The 12277-nt window shown below is 49.7% G+C and overlaps 1 protein-coding gene across 1 annotated transcript in view; it reads right to left on the minus strand.

Annotated features, from left to right (window-relative positions):
* Positions 1 to 12277, minus strand: part of NIPBL (NIPBL cohesin loading factor) — a 1354860-nt gene that overhangs the window by 616325 nt on the left and 726258 nt on the right.

A 12277-nucleotide genomic window follows, 5' to 3' on the forward strand; every position in this document is an offset into this window, starting at 1 on the left:
AAAGATCCATTAACATTCATTGGAGCTATAGCCTAAAAAGTGATTAAACAAAGTGATTTTTAAGGTTTTGCGAAAGATCTGAAGAGATACACACGATCTAATTTGAGAAGGTAGTCCATTCCATATTGCAGTTAGTAAGTATGTGTGAAATTTTACTAATGGACTTGATTCCTCTGAATGATGGAAAAGAGAGCTTATGCATATGAGTTGTTCTCGTGCCCAAAGATCTCATTGTGTTTAGAGATAAAGGTATCAAAGAAACTAAGGCCGAGATTCACTAAACTTACCGATCCTGTAATGATGGTCACAAAACCAATTTTGGTGGCATGTTAGTAATTATCACTGTTGGTGGCCAAAGATGACAAATGTAGCTGTCAGTAATCACTGGTTTTGCGATCATTCTTGTTCCCCGACCCAATTCACTAAACTGCTGTTCGATGAATCTCCGATCCATCCCATGCAAATTAGTAAAACCCCATGCAAAATAGCCAAACGATTGATTAACTAACATTTGCTTGGCTATTTTGAATCGGGTTTTACTATCCTAAACCCGACTGCTGCAGACCTGTTGGTAAGTTACCGACAGGTCTGCTGGTTTTTTGACAGGTCTGCCTGTCTTTTTTTATTCATTTTTTTCCCCATGGCACAGATATTTAGTGCGTGTTACACACATAAAATATCTGCCCCATAAAAAAAAAGAATAAAAGACAGGCAGAGACCTCTCAACCCCCCCCCCTCCAGACAAATGCACCCCCCTCCCCCGCAACCCACAAATGGCAGAGGGATGCCTGGTCCATCCTGCCATTGGCCCCCTCCTCCCCTGCCCGCAGCTGGCCGAACACCCTCCCCCCGGCCCATCAAACACAGCAGTTTTGAGGCAGAAAAACCACAGTTTAAAATAGATCACTAAAAATCCAAGGAGGTTGGGGTACCAGAAAATTTGCACCAATAATGGACCGTTCAAGCCAGAACAAAAAATAGTGATTTTACGGTTTTGGAAGAGGGGGAACCTAATCCTAATCTCAAAAACCCTTAAAAATTAAATTTACATGACCCCCCCCCCCAGTGTTCCCCTTAGGGAATAATAGGAAAATTCACTGCGACGTCTGGTGCCTGTTTTCCTGAATCAGCCTGTCTGCAGGGAAAGGATTTCTGCCTCAGAAATAGTCAAACCTTGCCAAAGAATTCTTCTGAATGCTGTTCAGACAGATCACAACGACGGACTCCCACCCCCAAGATCCCTCACAGTGATGGGGTGAGAAACTACGTAGCTGGCTTCCTGTTACCCAAAGGGTTCTTTACTCAGGGGCCACACAGCCTGTGCTCAAGCCTCTGATGAAATTAGCAGGTGAGTCACTCCCAGGGGCTGACCCCCAAGCTCATGAAGGAACACAAAGCAGGCTGGTTCCACAGGTACTCGATGAGATTGGCCTGGGTGCAGCAGTCCACCCATGTGGGACTGAGTCCTTTCCCCAATGGAGTAAGCCCAAGAAGGGGGCCTCTGAGCACTTAAGTCAAAGAAATTCAATGGAAAAATGCCCCAAAATTACAAAAAGCAGAGCTGATCAGAAAACACCTCCTGAGTTTGCTCGCAGGAGGAAAAACTGAGGAGGGGAAGAGTTCAAGATCTTAAAGTAATACCCTTCTGCAGTTTCTTGGGAAGTAGGAATCAACAGCTAAAGTACAGACTCCTGTGTATACACAATAGAAATAGGGTATTCCGTCACATATGATTTTGGAGTGCTTAGCCATTCTGGACAGCAGCATGGAAAGAAATTCAGATAATTTTTCACATTACTATGGAGTCATTAGTACTACTTATTTCTATAGCACTGCTATGTGTTCGCATGACTGTACATTAAATCATTCAAGAGTCCCTGGCTTAGTAGAGCCTACAGTTTAATAAAAAAGACAAACAGGACAAGTAAGGGTCAGGAAGTTTCTTAGGCATGGGTGCTTTACAAGCGAGTGGGGGTTAGGATTTATAGGTAAATGTAATTATCTTTTGATCCTATTATGACTGATGTTTTAAATGTCTGTTCTGTTGAAACATGTTTTAGTATTTTTAATATATATGCATGTAATTTTGTAAACCGCATAGTTTTTATGTGGTACATACATTTTTAAATAAATAAAACTGGAAAGATGTGTCTTTCCCATCTTGTTAATTCTGGTTTAATACCATTGGTCAAATTCACGTGTTCACTTGTGATTACTGACAGCTACATTTGTCATCTTTGGCCACCAACAGTGATAATTTCTAACATGCCACCAAAATTACAGTGGTATACAGTTATATTACCAATGACTGTCATAATAACTACCTTCACGTTCTCTAAAAAGGTTCAATAAATTGCCAGAAATTTCAAGACTCTCTACCCCATCTGAGCTCTTCCTATACCTCTTGGGGGTGCAAACATCTCATATTAAGAACTCTTAGGCTAGAGCAGTGTTCTCAACCTTTTCAAGTCACGTACCCCCTAAGCATAACAAATGCTAACCGAGTACCTCTGCCCAAACTCTGCTCCTGACTCCACCCTCATAATAATTGTTAATGCAATTTCTTCCATCCATTTTTCATATCCTATATAATAAAACGCTAGCCGCGCATGCACACTCTTATCAGCGTGCTTCCATGATCAGTAGGTCTGTGGCCGCAGGAGTGCGCATGCACGAATCCCCAGCATCTACCTACACTCGCCGGAAGGACTGGATCCCAGCGCTGGACATCCTGCTCTCCTGTCGGCTCCTCTCACTGGCAGGGATCGAGAGGAGCTGCTGCGACACCTCAAGGGGCGGAAAGGAAAGCTCCGAAAAAAGACTCAAGCCACTAGGTCGTCTTCACTCCTCTCCCTGGCACACCCGAACTCCCGTTCATCCTCCCATCCCTTTGGCTCCCTTAGTCTCTTGCTGCCGCTCCTCTTATCTTCACCCCCCGCGGTCCCGCCTCCCATCCGACCCTCCTTTCGGCTCCCTTAGTCTCTTGCCGCCGCTTCTCTTCTCTTCCTGCCCCGCGGTCCCGACAAACATCCTGACTCCAGCAGGGGCTGACACAGCAGAGCAAATCAGGCTAGTAGCAGGCCGCGAAGCAGCGTGCTTAGAGTGCTGCGGCTCCTGCTGGAGTCAGAACGTTTGTCGGGACTGCGGGAAAGGGGCGGCAAATAAGAGAAATCTGAAAGGTGCTTGAAGGAAATGAGAAAAACGTTGGCAGTCAAAAGGAAAATGATATGACAAAATTATACTCATACCGATGCTGTACAGGAAAGTGCAAGGTAGTCACACCTCACAACCTCCCCCCAAAAAACCAAACCAAACATCCCTTGAGCTTTATTTATAGGACATTATAAGGTATTCTGGAGGTAACACACAACTCGAGGTAAAAAAAATGTGCTGCGAGGCAGACAGCTTTGCTTGGGGGGGCGGGAAGACAGAAGGGGGGGCCACGGAGAGACAGTCAGGGAGGAACTGAAGGGGGAGAGGGAAAGGGGCCTGCTTTGGGGGAGGGGTGTGCTGGGAGACAGACAGCTTTGCTTGGGGGGGGGAGACAGAAGGGGGGCCACGGAGAGACAGTCAGGGAGGAACTGGAGGCGGAGATGGAAAGGAGGCTGCTTTGGGGGAGGGGTGTGTTGGGAGGCAGACAGCTTTGCTTGGGGGAGGGGAGACAGAAGGGGGCCACAGGGAGACAGTCAGGGAGGAACTGTAGGGGGAGAGAGAAAGGGGGCTGCTTTCTAGCACCCGTTAATGTAACGGGCTTTAACACTAGTACACATTATAATTATAATCTTAATATATAATGGTAAGCACAAAAAAACACAAAGCACACGGTATGCAGAGAAAGCAATGTTACTTACCGTAACAGTTGTTATCCAGGGACAGCAGGCAGCTATTCTCACTAGTGGGTTATGTCATCCGACAGAGCCCCGATACGGACGTCTCACAAGCATGTCTTGCTTGAAGAAACTCAGAAGTTTCGAGATGCCCGCACCGCGCATGCGCCAGTGCCTTCCCGCCTGATGGACCGGGCGTGTCTCCTCAGTTCAGGTAGCTAGCCTGAGAAGCCAACCCAGGGGACGTGGGTGGGACGTGAGAATAGCTGCCTGCTGTCCCTGGATAACAACTGTTACGGTAAGTAACATTGCTTTATCCCAGGACAAGCAGGCAGGTATTCTCACTAGTGGGTGACCTCCAAGCTAACCTCAATGGATGGTGGGAGTGTTGGCAATTTAAGAGAATAAATTTTGTAACACTGTTTGGCCAAACTGTCCATCCCGTCTGGAGAAAGTATCCAGACAATAATGAGAGGTGAAGGTATGAACCGAGGACCAAGTGGCAGCCTTACAAATCTCCTCAATTGGTGTCGATTTGAGGAAGGCTACAGAGGCTGCCATTGCTCTGACCTTATGGGCTGTGACCCTACAAGGAAGGGATAATCCAGCCTGGGCATAGCAGGAAGAGATACAAGCCGCCATCAAGTTGGAGATGGTACGCTTCGATACAAGTCGTCCTAACTTGTTCGGATCAAAGGAGACGAAAAGTTGAGGAGCAGTTCTGTGTGGCTTGGTGCGATCCAGGTAGAAAGCCAAAGCACGTTTACAGTCCAGAGTATGAAGAGCCGATTCTCCATGATGAGAATGAGGCTTTGGAAAAAATACTGGAAGTACAATGGACTAGTTGAGATGAAATTCAGAGACCACTTTAGGCAGGAATTTTGGATGAGTGCGGAGGACCACCTTGTCATGATGGAATACTGTGAAAAGCGGATCCGCCTCCAAGGCCTGAAGCTCACTGACCCTGCGAGCAGACGTGAGGGCCACCAGAAAAACCACTTTCCAGGTGAGATACTTAAGTGGAGCCCTGTTGAGAGGTTCAAACGGAGGCTTCATGAGTTGAGAAAGGACGACATTGAGATCCCAAACCACGGGAGGAGGTTTGATAGGAGGATTGACATGGAAAAGTCCTTTCATAAATCTGGAAACCACAGGATGAGCAGAAAGAGGTTTCCCCTGTAGAGGCTGATGGAAAGCCGCAATAGCACTCAGGTGGACTCTTATAGATGTAGACTTGAGACCAGACTGAGACAGGTGTAGAAGATAGTCCAACACAGAGGATAGGGAAGCTCGCTGAGGCTCCTTGGCATTGGAAATACACCAGGAAGAGAATCTAGTCCACTTTTGGGAGTAGCATTGTCGAGTAGCAGGCTTCCTGGAAGCCTCTAAGACATCCCTCACCGCTTGAGAAAACTGGTGAGGAGTTACGTTGAGAGGAACCAAGCTGTCAGGTGGAGAGACTGCAGGTTGGGATGAAGCAGTGATCCTTGATGTTGAGTAAGCAGAGAAGGAAACACTGAAAGAAGGACTGGTGTCCTGCTGCTGAGTTGAAGCAAAAGGGAGAACCAAGGTTGTCTGGGCCACCGAGGAGCTATGAGAATCATGGTGGCTTGGTCCGATTTCAATTTGACCAGTCTTTTGAATGAGAGGAAATGGAGGAAACACATACAGAAATCGATTCCTCCAATCCATCAGAAAGGCATCTGCCTCGAGGCGATGAGGAGTGTAGATCCTGGAGCAAAACTAAGGCAGTTTGAAGTTGTGGGGAGCCACAAAGAGGTCTATCTGAGGCGTCCCCCATTATGCAAAGATCTGATGAAGGGGGTTGGAATGGAGAGTCCATTCGTGAGGCTGGAGGAGTCGACTCAAGTTGTCTGCCAAGACATTGTCCTTCCCCTGAATGTAGACAGCTTTGATGAAGGCATTGTGGCGAACTGCCCAATCCCAGACTCTGAGAGCTTCCTGGCAGAGGGAGGCCGATCCCGTGCCCCCCTGCTTGTTGACATAATAAATGGCGACCTGGTTGTCTGTGCGGATGAGGATCACCATGTCGTGAAGCAGATGTTGAAAAGCTTGAAGAGCGTAGAAGATTGCTCTGAGCTCCAGAAGATTGATCTGATGGAGGCGGTCCGCACTGGTCCAGAATCCCTGAGTGCGAAGCCCATCCAGATGAGCCCCCCAGGCATAGGCCGAGGAATCGGTTGTGAGAACCTTCTGATGAGGAGGAGTGTGAAACAGCAAACCTCTGGATAGATTCGAAGAGGTCATCCACCAAAGTAGAGACTGCCGAAGAGCAGGAGTGACTATGATGTGTCGAGTCAACGGGTCTGACACTTGAGTCCATTGAGAAGCTAGGGTCCACTGAGGAATTCTGAGATGGAGCCTGGCAAAGGGTGTCACATGAACTGTAGAGGCCATGTGGCCCAGGAGGACCATCATGTGTCTCGCTAAGATGGACTGGCGAGAAGATACAGACTGGCAGAGATGAAGAAGAGCATCCATGCGCTGAGAAGGAAGGAATGCTAGAAGCTGAATGGTGTCCAATACCGCCCCGATGAAGGGAAGGGACTGGGTAGGCTGCAGATGGTATTTGGGGAAGTTGATCTCGAAGCCCAAGCTCTGCAGGAAGCAGATCGTGGTCAAGGTCGCCAAAATGACCTCTGGAGCAGAGGGGGCCTTGATGAGCCAGTCGTCGAGGTAGGGAAATACCTGAAGACCCCTGTTCCGGAGTGCAGCGGCCACCACCACCAGACACTTCGTGAAGACTCTGGGAGACGAGGACAGGCCGAAAGGAAGCACTCGATACTGCAGATGTAGATGTCCCACCCGAAATCTGAGGAATTGGCGGGAGGCCGGATGAATGGGAATGTGAGTGTAGGCCTCCTTGAGATCCAGAGAGCATAACCAGTCGTTCCGCTCGAGGAGGGGGTAGAGAGAAGCAAGGGTCAACATGCGAAACCTCTCCTTTACTAAAAACTTGTTGAGGACTCGAAGGTCCAGGATGGGTCGTAGGTCGCCCGTCTTCTTCGGGACGAGGAAGTACCGGGAGTAAAAAACCCAGTTGTGCTGGTCCACCGGGACCGGCTCGACGGCCCGAAGCTGAAGCAAAGCCTGAGCCTCCTGAAGGAGAAGGGCGGTCTGCGTTAAGTTGGAAGGATACTCTCTTGGAGGGTGGTCCGGGGGGACCCGATGGAAATGAAGAGAGTATCCTTCTCTTATGATGGAAAGGACCCAGAGGTCGGTGGTAATAGCCTCCCATCGATGGTAAAAATGATGGAGGCGACCCCCGATGGGAAAAATAGGGGGATGCAGAACGAGGTCGGTTATGCTCCCTGGAAGAGAGTCAAAAAGGCTGAGTAGCCTTCGGTGCAGCCGGCGGCTGAGGTTTCTGCTGAGCCTTCTGGGGAGGCTGTCTCTTCGCCGGTTGTCTCGCAGCAGGAGTCTGACGAGGGGTGTAGCGCCGCTGATAAATCAAAGGCGGTCTAGAAGGTCGAGACTGCTGAGGCTTGGGCTTAGGCCGAAGGATAGATTGAAAAGACTTTTCATGATCCGAAAGTTGGTAACAGTTTCGATAGACTCGTCGAATAAATCAGCGCCCGCACAAGGCACATTGGCAAGTCTGTCTTGGAGATTCGGATCCATGTCAATTGTCCGAAGCCATGCTAATCGACGCATGGCCACGGAACAGGCGGCAGCACGTGCCGCGAGCTCGAAGGCATCGTACGAGGACTGCATCAGCTGAAGACGTAGCTGTGAAAGGGAGGCTACCACTTCCTCGAACTCGAATCGAGCCTGAACATCAATGTAAGGAGTAAACTTGCGGAGCACCGGCAAGAACATAAGAACATAAGAAGTTGCCTCCACTGGGTCAGACCAGAGGTCCATCCCGCCCAGTGGTCCTCTCCCGCGGTGGCCCACCAGGTCCTTTGACCTGTGAAGTGATTTGACCATTTTTATATCCTACCTCTGCTTCTATCTGTAGCCCTCAATCCCTTTATCCTCTAGGAACCTATCCAAACCTTCCTTGAACCCCTGTACTGTGGTCTGGCCTATCACAACCTCTGGAAGAGCGTTCCATGCGTCCACCACCCTCTGGGTAAAAAAGAACTTCCTAGCATTTGTTCTGAACCTGTCCCCTTTCAATTTCTCCGAGTGACCCCTAGTGCTTGTGGTTCCCCACAGTTTGAAGAATCTGTCCTTGTCCACTTTCTCTATGCCCTTCAGGATTTTGAAGGTTTCTATCATGTCCCCTCTAAGTCTCCTCTTCTCCAGGGAGAACAGCCCCAGCATTTTTAACCTGTCAGCGTATGAAAAATTTTCCATACCTCTTATCAGTTTTGTCGCTCTTCTCTGGACTCCCTCGAGTACTGCCATGTCTTTCTTGAGGTACGGCGACCAGTACTGGACACAGTATTCCAGGTGCGGGCGCACCATTGCACGATACAGTGGCATGATGACTTCTTTCGTCCTGGTTGTGATACCCTTTTTGATGATGCCCAGCATTCTGTTTGCTTTCTTTGAGGCTGTCGCACACTGCGCCGATGGCTTCAATGTTGCGTCCACCATCACCCCCAGGTCTTTTTCAAGGTCGCTCACCCCTAGCAATATTCCCCCCATTTTATAGCTGAACATCGGGTTCTTTTTCCCTACATGCATGACCTTGCATTTGTCCACATTGAAACTCATTTGCCATTTTTTTGTCCACTCCTCTAGTCTCGTCAGGTCCCTCTGCAGGTCTTCACAATCCTCCTTGGTTTTGACCCTGCTACAGAGTTTGGTGTCATCAGCAAATTTAATGACCTCACATTTCGTCCCCGTCTCCAGGTCGTTGATAAATATATTGAACAGGAGTGGTCCCAACACCGATCCCTGAGGGACTCCGCTCGTGACCCATTGCCAGTCTGAGTAATGCCCTTTTACTCCAACCCTCTGTTTTCTGCCCGCCAGCCAGTGTCTGATCCATCTGTGTACATCCCCTTGCACCCCGTGATTCCACAGCTTCTTAAGCAGCCTTTCGTGAGGTACCTTGTCGAAGGCTTTTTGGAAGTCGAGGTAGATGATGTCTATGGCTTCCCCCTTGTCCATCTGGCTGTTTATTCCCTCAAAGATGTACAGTAAGTTCGTGAGGCACGACCTACCCTTGCAGAAGCCGTGCTGGCTCGCCTTCAGTTGTCCATTTTTTTCTATGTGCTCGCAGATTGTGTCCTTGACCAGTGCTTCCATCATCTTTCCCGGGACTGAGGTCAAGCTCACCGGCCTGTAGTTTCCCGGATCTCCTCTTGATCCCTTCTTAAAGATGGGCGTGACATTTGCTATTTTCCAGTCCTCTGGGATCTCCCCAGTTTTCAAGGATAGATTACATATTTGGCAAAGTGTTTCTGCTATTTCGTTTCTCAGTTCCTTTATTACCCTTGGGTGGATGCCGTCCGGGCCCGGTGATTTGTCGCTCTTCAGTCTGTCTATCTGTCGGAGGACATCCTCTCGGCTCGCCTCTAATTGGACCAGCTTTTCATCGTGGTCTCCATTTATGATCTCCTCAGGTTCTGGGATATTGGATATGTCCTCTCTCGTGAAGACTGACGAGAAGAACTTGTTTAATCTGTCAGCTATCTCTTTTTCCTCTGTTACCACTCCTTTCCTGTCTCCGTCGTCCAATGGTCCCACTTCCTCCCTGGCTGGTTGCTTCCCTTTAACATACCTGAAGAATGGTTTGAAGTTTCTTGCTTCCCCCGCCAGTCTTTCCTCATACTCTCTTTTTGCTTTCCTAACCTCTCGGTGACATTCTTTCTGGTGCCTTTTGTGCTCCTTCTGGTTGTCCCTTGTTGGGTCCTTTTTCCATTTTCTGAAAGATGATTTCTTGTCACTTATTGCCTTTTTTACTGCATTGTTTATCCACGCCGGGTTTTGAGCTCGATTCTTTTTGCACCCTTTCCTAAATCTTGGGATGTACAGGTCTTGTGCCTCGTGCACCGTGCCCTTGAGTAGGGCCCAGGCTTCCTCTACGGTCTCCATCTTCATTGAGCTGTTGCTGAGCTTTTTTCCCACCATTTTCCTCATGGCCTCGTAATTTCCTTTTCTGTAGTTGAGTGCTGTCGTTGTGGTTCTTTTCACCTTTTGTGTTCCTATGTTTAGTTTGTACTGTATCATGTTGTGATTGCTGTTTCCTAATGGTGCTAGTACTACCACCTCCTTTGCAGGTCCCCCTAGCCCATTGAGGATTGGGTCCAAAGTGGCATCCCCACGCGTTGGTTTCATGACCAGCTGTTCCATGTAACAGTCCCTCGTTGCCTCTAGGAATTTAGTTTCTCTCGTGCAATTGGAGTGTCCAGTGTTCCAGTCTATTCCAGGGTAGTTGAAATCCCCCATAACCACCACACTTCCAAGTTTGCATACCTGCCTCAATTCGTCCTCCAGGTCCTGGTCGTTTGTTTCTGGCTGTCCTGGTGGGCGATAGTACAGTCCCAATTTGATGTCTGCTCCATTTCCTCCTGTCAGTTTAACCCATATTGATTCCAAGCTGTCCGCCCTTACTGTCGTTTCCATCCTGGTTGAAGGAATGGAGTCCTTTATATACAGTGCTACTCCTCCACCCTTCTTGTGTGTCCTGTCCCTCCTATAGAGTTTGTACCCTGGCAGGGCCACATCCCATTTGTTGTCCTCGGACCACCATGTCTCTGTGACTCCTATTATGTCCAAGTCCTCTTTACTGGCTATAACTTCTAGCTCTCCCATTTTTGTCCTTAGGCTCCTGGCATTTGTATTTGAAGAACTCCAAATATGAAGAAAAAAAGAAATTATAATTGAGCACTCGAGACGCCATCATAGAATTCTGGTAGATTCTCCTACCGAACTTATCCATCGTTCTCCCCTCTCGTCCTGGTGGTACAGAGGCATAGACCTGGGAGGGATGAGAACGCTTGAGAGAGGACTCGACCAGCAGGGATTGGTGAGAGAGTTGAGCGCCTTCAAACCCCTTATGATGAACAATGCGGTATCTTGCATCCAATTTGCTCGGGACTGCAGGGATGGAGTACGGTGTCTCGAAACATCCCATGAATGTTTGATCCAGTAATTTATGCAGAGGAAGTCGAAGAGACTCCGCAGGAGGATTAGGCAAGTGCATGGTGTCGAGATACTCCTTAGAATACCGAGACCCAGTGTCCAAAGTCACATCCAAGTCATCCGCCATTTGCCGGAGGAAGGAAGAAAAAGACAACTGGTCCGCCAGTACTGGCCTCCTAGAAGGCCTGGAGGAAGTAGAAGCCTCAGGATCCAGGGAGACTTGGGAGCGACAAGGAGAATAAGAGGTAGATGGCTCCTCGTACTCCGGCCTCTCCTGGGGAGATAAATCCGATGAGGAGTACCCCAGACGTGGCAGCTTCTTCTGTGGCGAAACCTCCGAGTGGCGCGAGGAGTGCCGAGAGGAGTGTCTGGATCGATGCCCCTCCCGGTGCCGGGAGGGAGAGCGAGAACATCTATACTTCGCATGGTCCCCCGAAGCTTCCAGTGAATGTATGGGACTGGAAGCAGTAGAGCGAAGGGGCGGAATGGAGGCCGCCTCCCGTGTTGCAGCCCAGGCCTGGTATGGAGTGCGGAAGAACTCTTCCTGTGATTTACTATGCCCAGGGCTTCGATCATCAGTCGGGGGAACGGCACCGTGATGGCACGGAGGCGTAATGGGCTCTAAAGGAGGCATATCGCTAAAGGAAGCCCGCCTCGAGAGCCCTTCGCCGCTCCTCCTCGTCAAGCAACAAGATCGATCGATGAGGAGGAGGGGGAGGGGGCGGTCCGCCCCCTGGGACCGGGATCGGGAGGTCACCCTGGATGGAGGCGATTAATCTAGGCCCCATAGTCTGCATGAGCTCGACAAACTGAGCTTCCAGCAGGGACCGCAGCGAAGCCGATATGGAGGGATCCGCACCGCAAGGGGGTCCTCCAGCACGGTCTTCGCGCTCCTTCGTGGTCGAGTGCTTCTGCTTGGCAGCTTTCGGCACTTTAATGACCACAGGTGGAATAGTGGAAGGCGGTACCTGAGCCGAGGAGATGGGGACAGGCACCGACGTCGAACTCGTGGCCGAAGTCGGGGTAAACGAAGCCGGCTTCAAAATGCCCGGAGTCGCAGGAGCAGTCGCTGGTTTCGCATGGACAGGCGAAGCGGCCGATGAAGTCGAAGCCGAAGGTTCTTTAGCAGCTTCCATCTTGAACATCGACTCCCACAACAGGCAGCGCCGCTTAAACGCTCGCGCTGTTAGAGTAGAACAAGGCCGGCACGATTTCGGGAAATGTTCTGGACCAAGACACTGCAGGCAGCGTCGATGCGGGTCCGTCAGCGAAATCGCGCGCTGACACTTGCTACACTTTTTAAAACCGGTGATTGGCCGGGACATAGGCCGAAAAAGCTCCGCCGCTAGATCGAAGGAGCTGGGCCTGAGCCACGTGGCCGACCCGGC

This window comes from Geotrypetes seraphini, chromosome 1 (assembly GCF_902459505.1).
Source record: "Geotrypetes seraphini chromosome 1, aGeoSer1.1, whole genome shotgun sequence".
Lineage (NCBI taxonomy): Eukaryota > Metazoa > Chordata > Amphibia > Gymnophiona > Dermophiidae > Geotrypetes > Geotrypetes seraphini.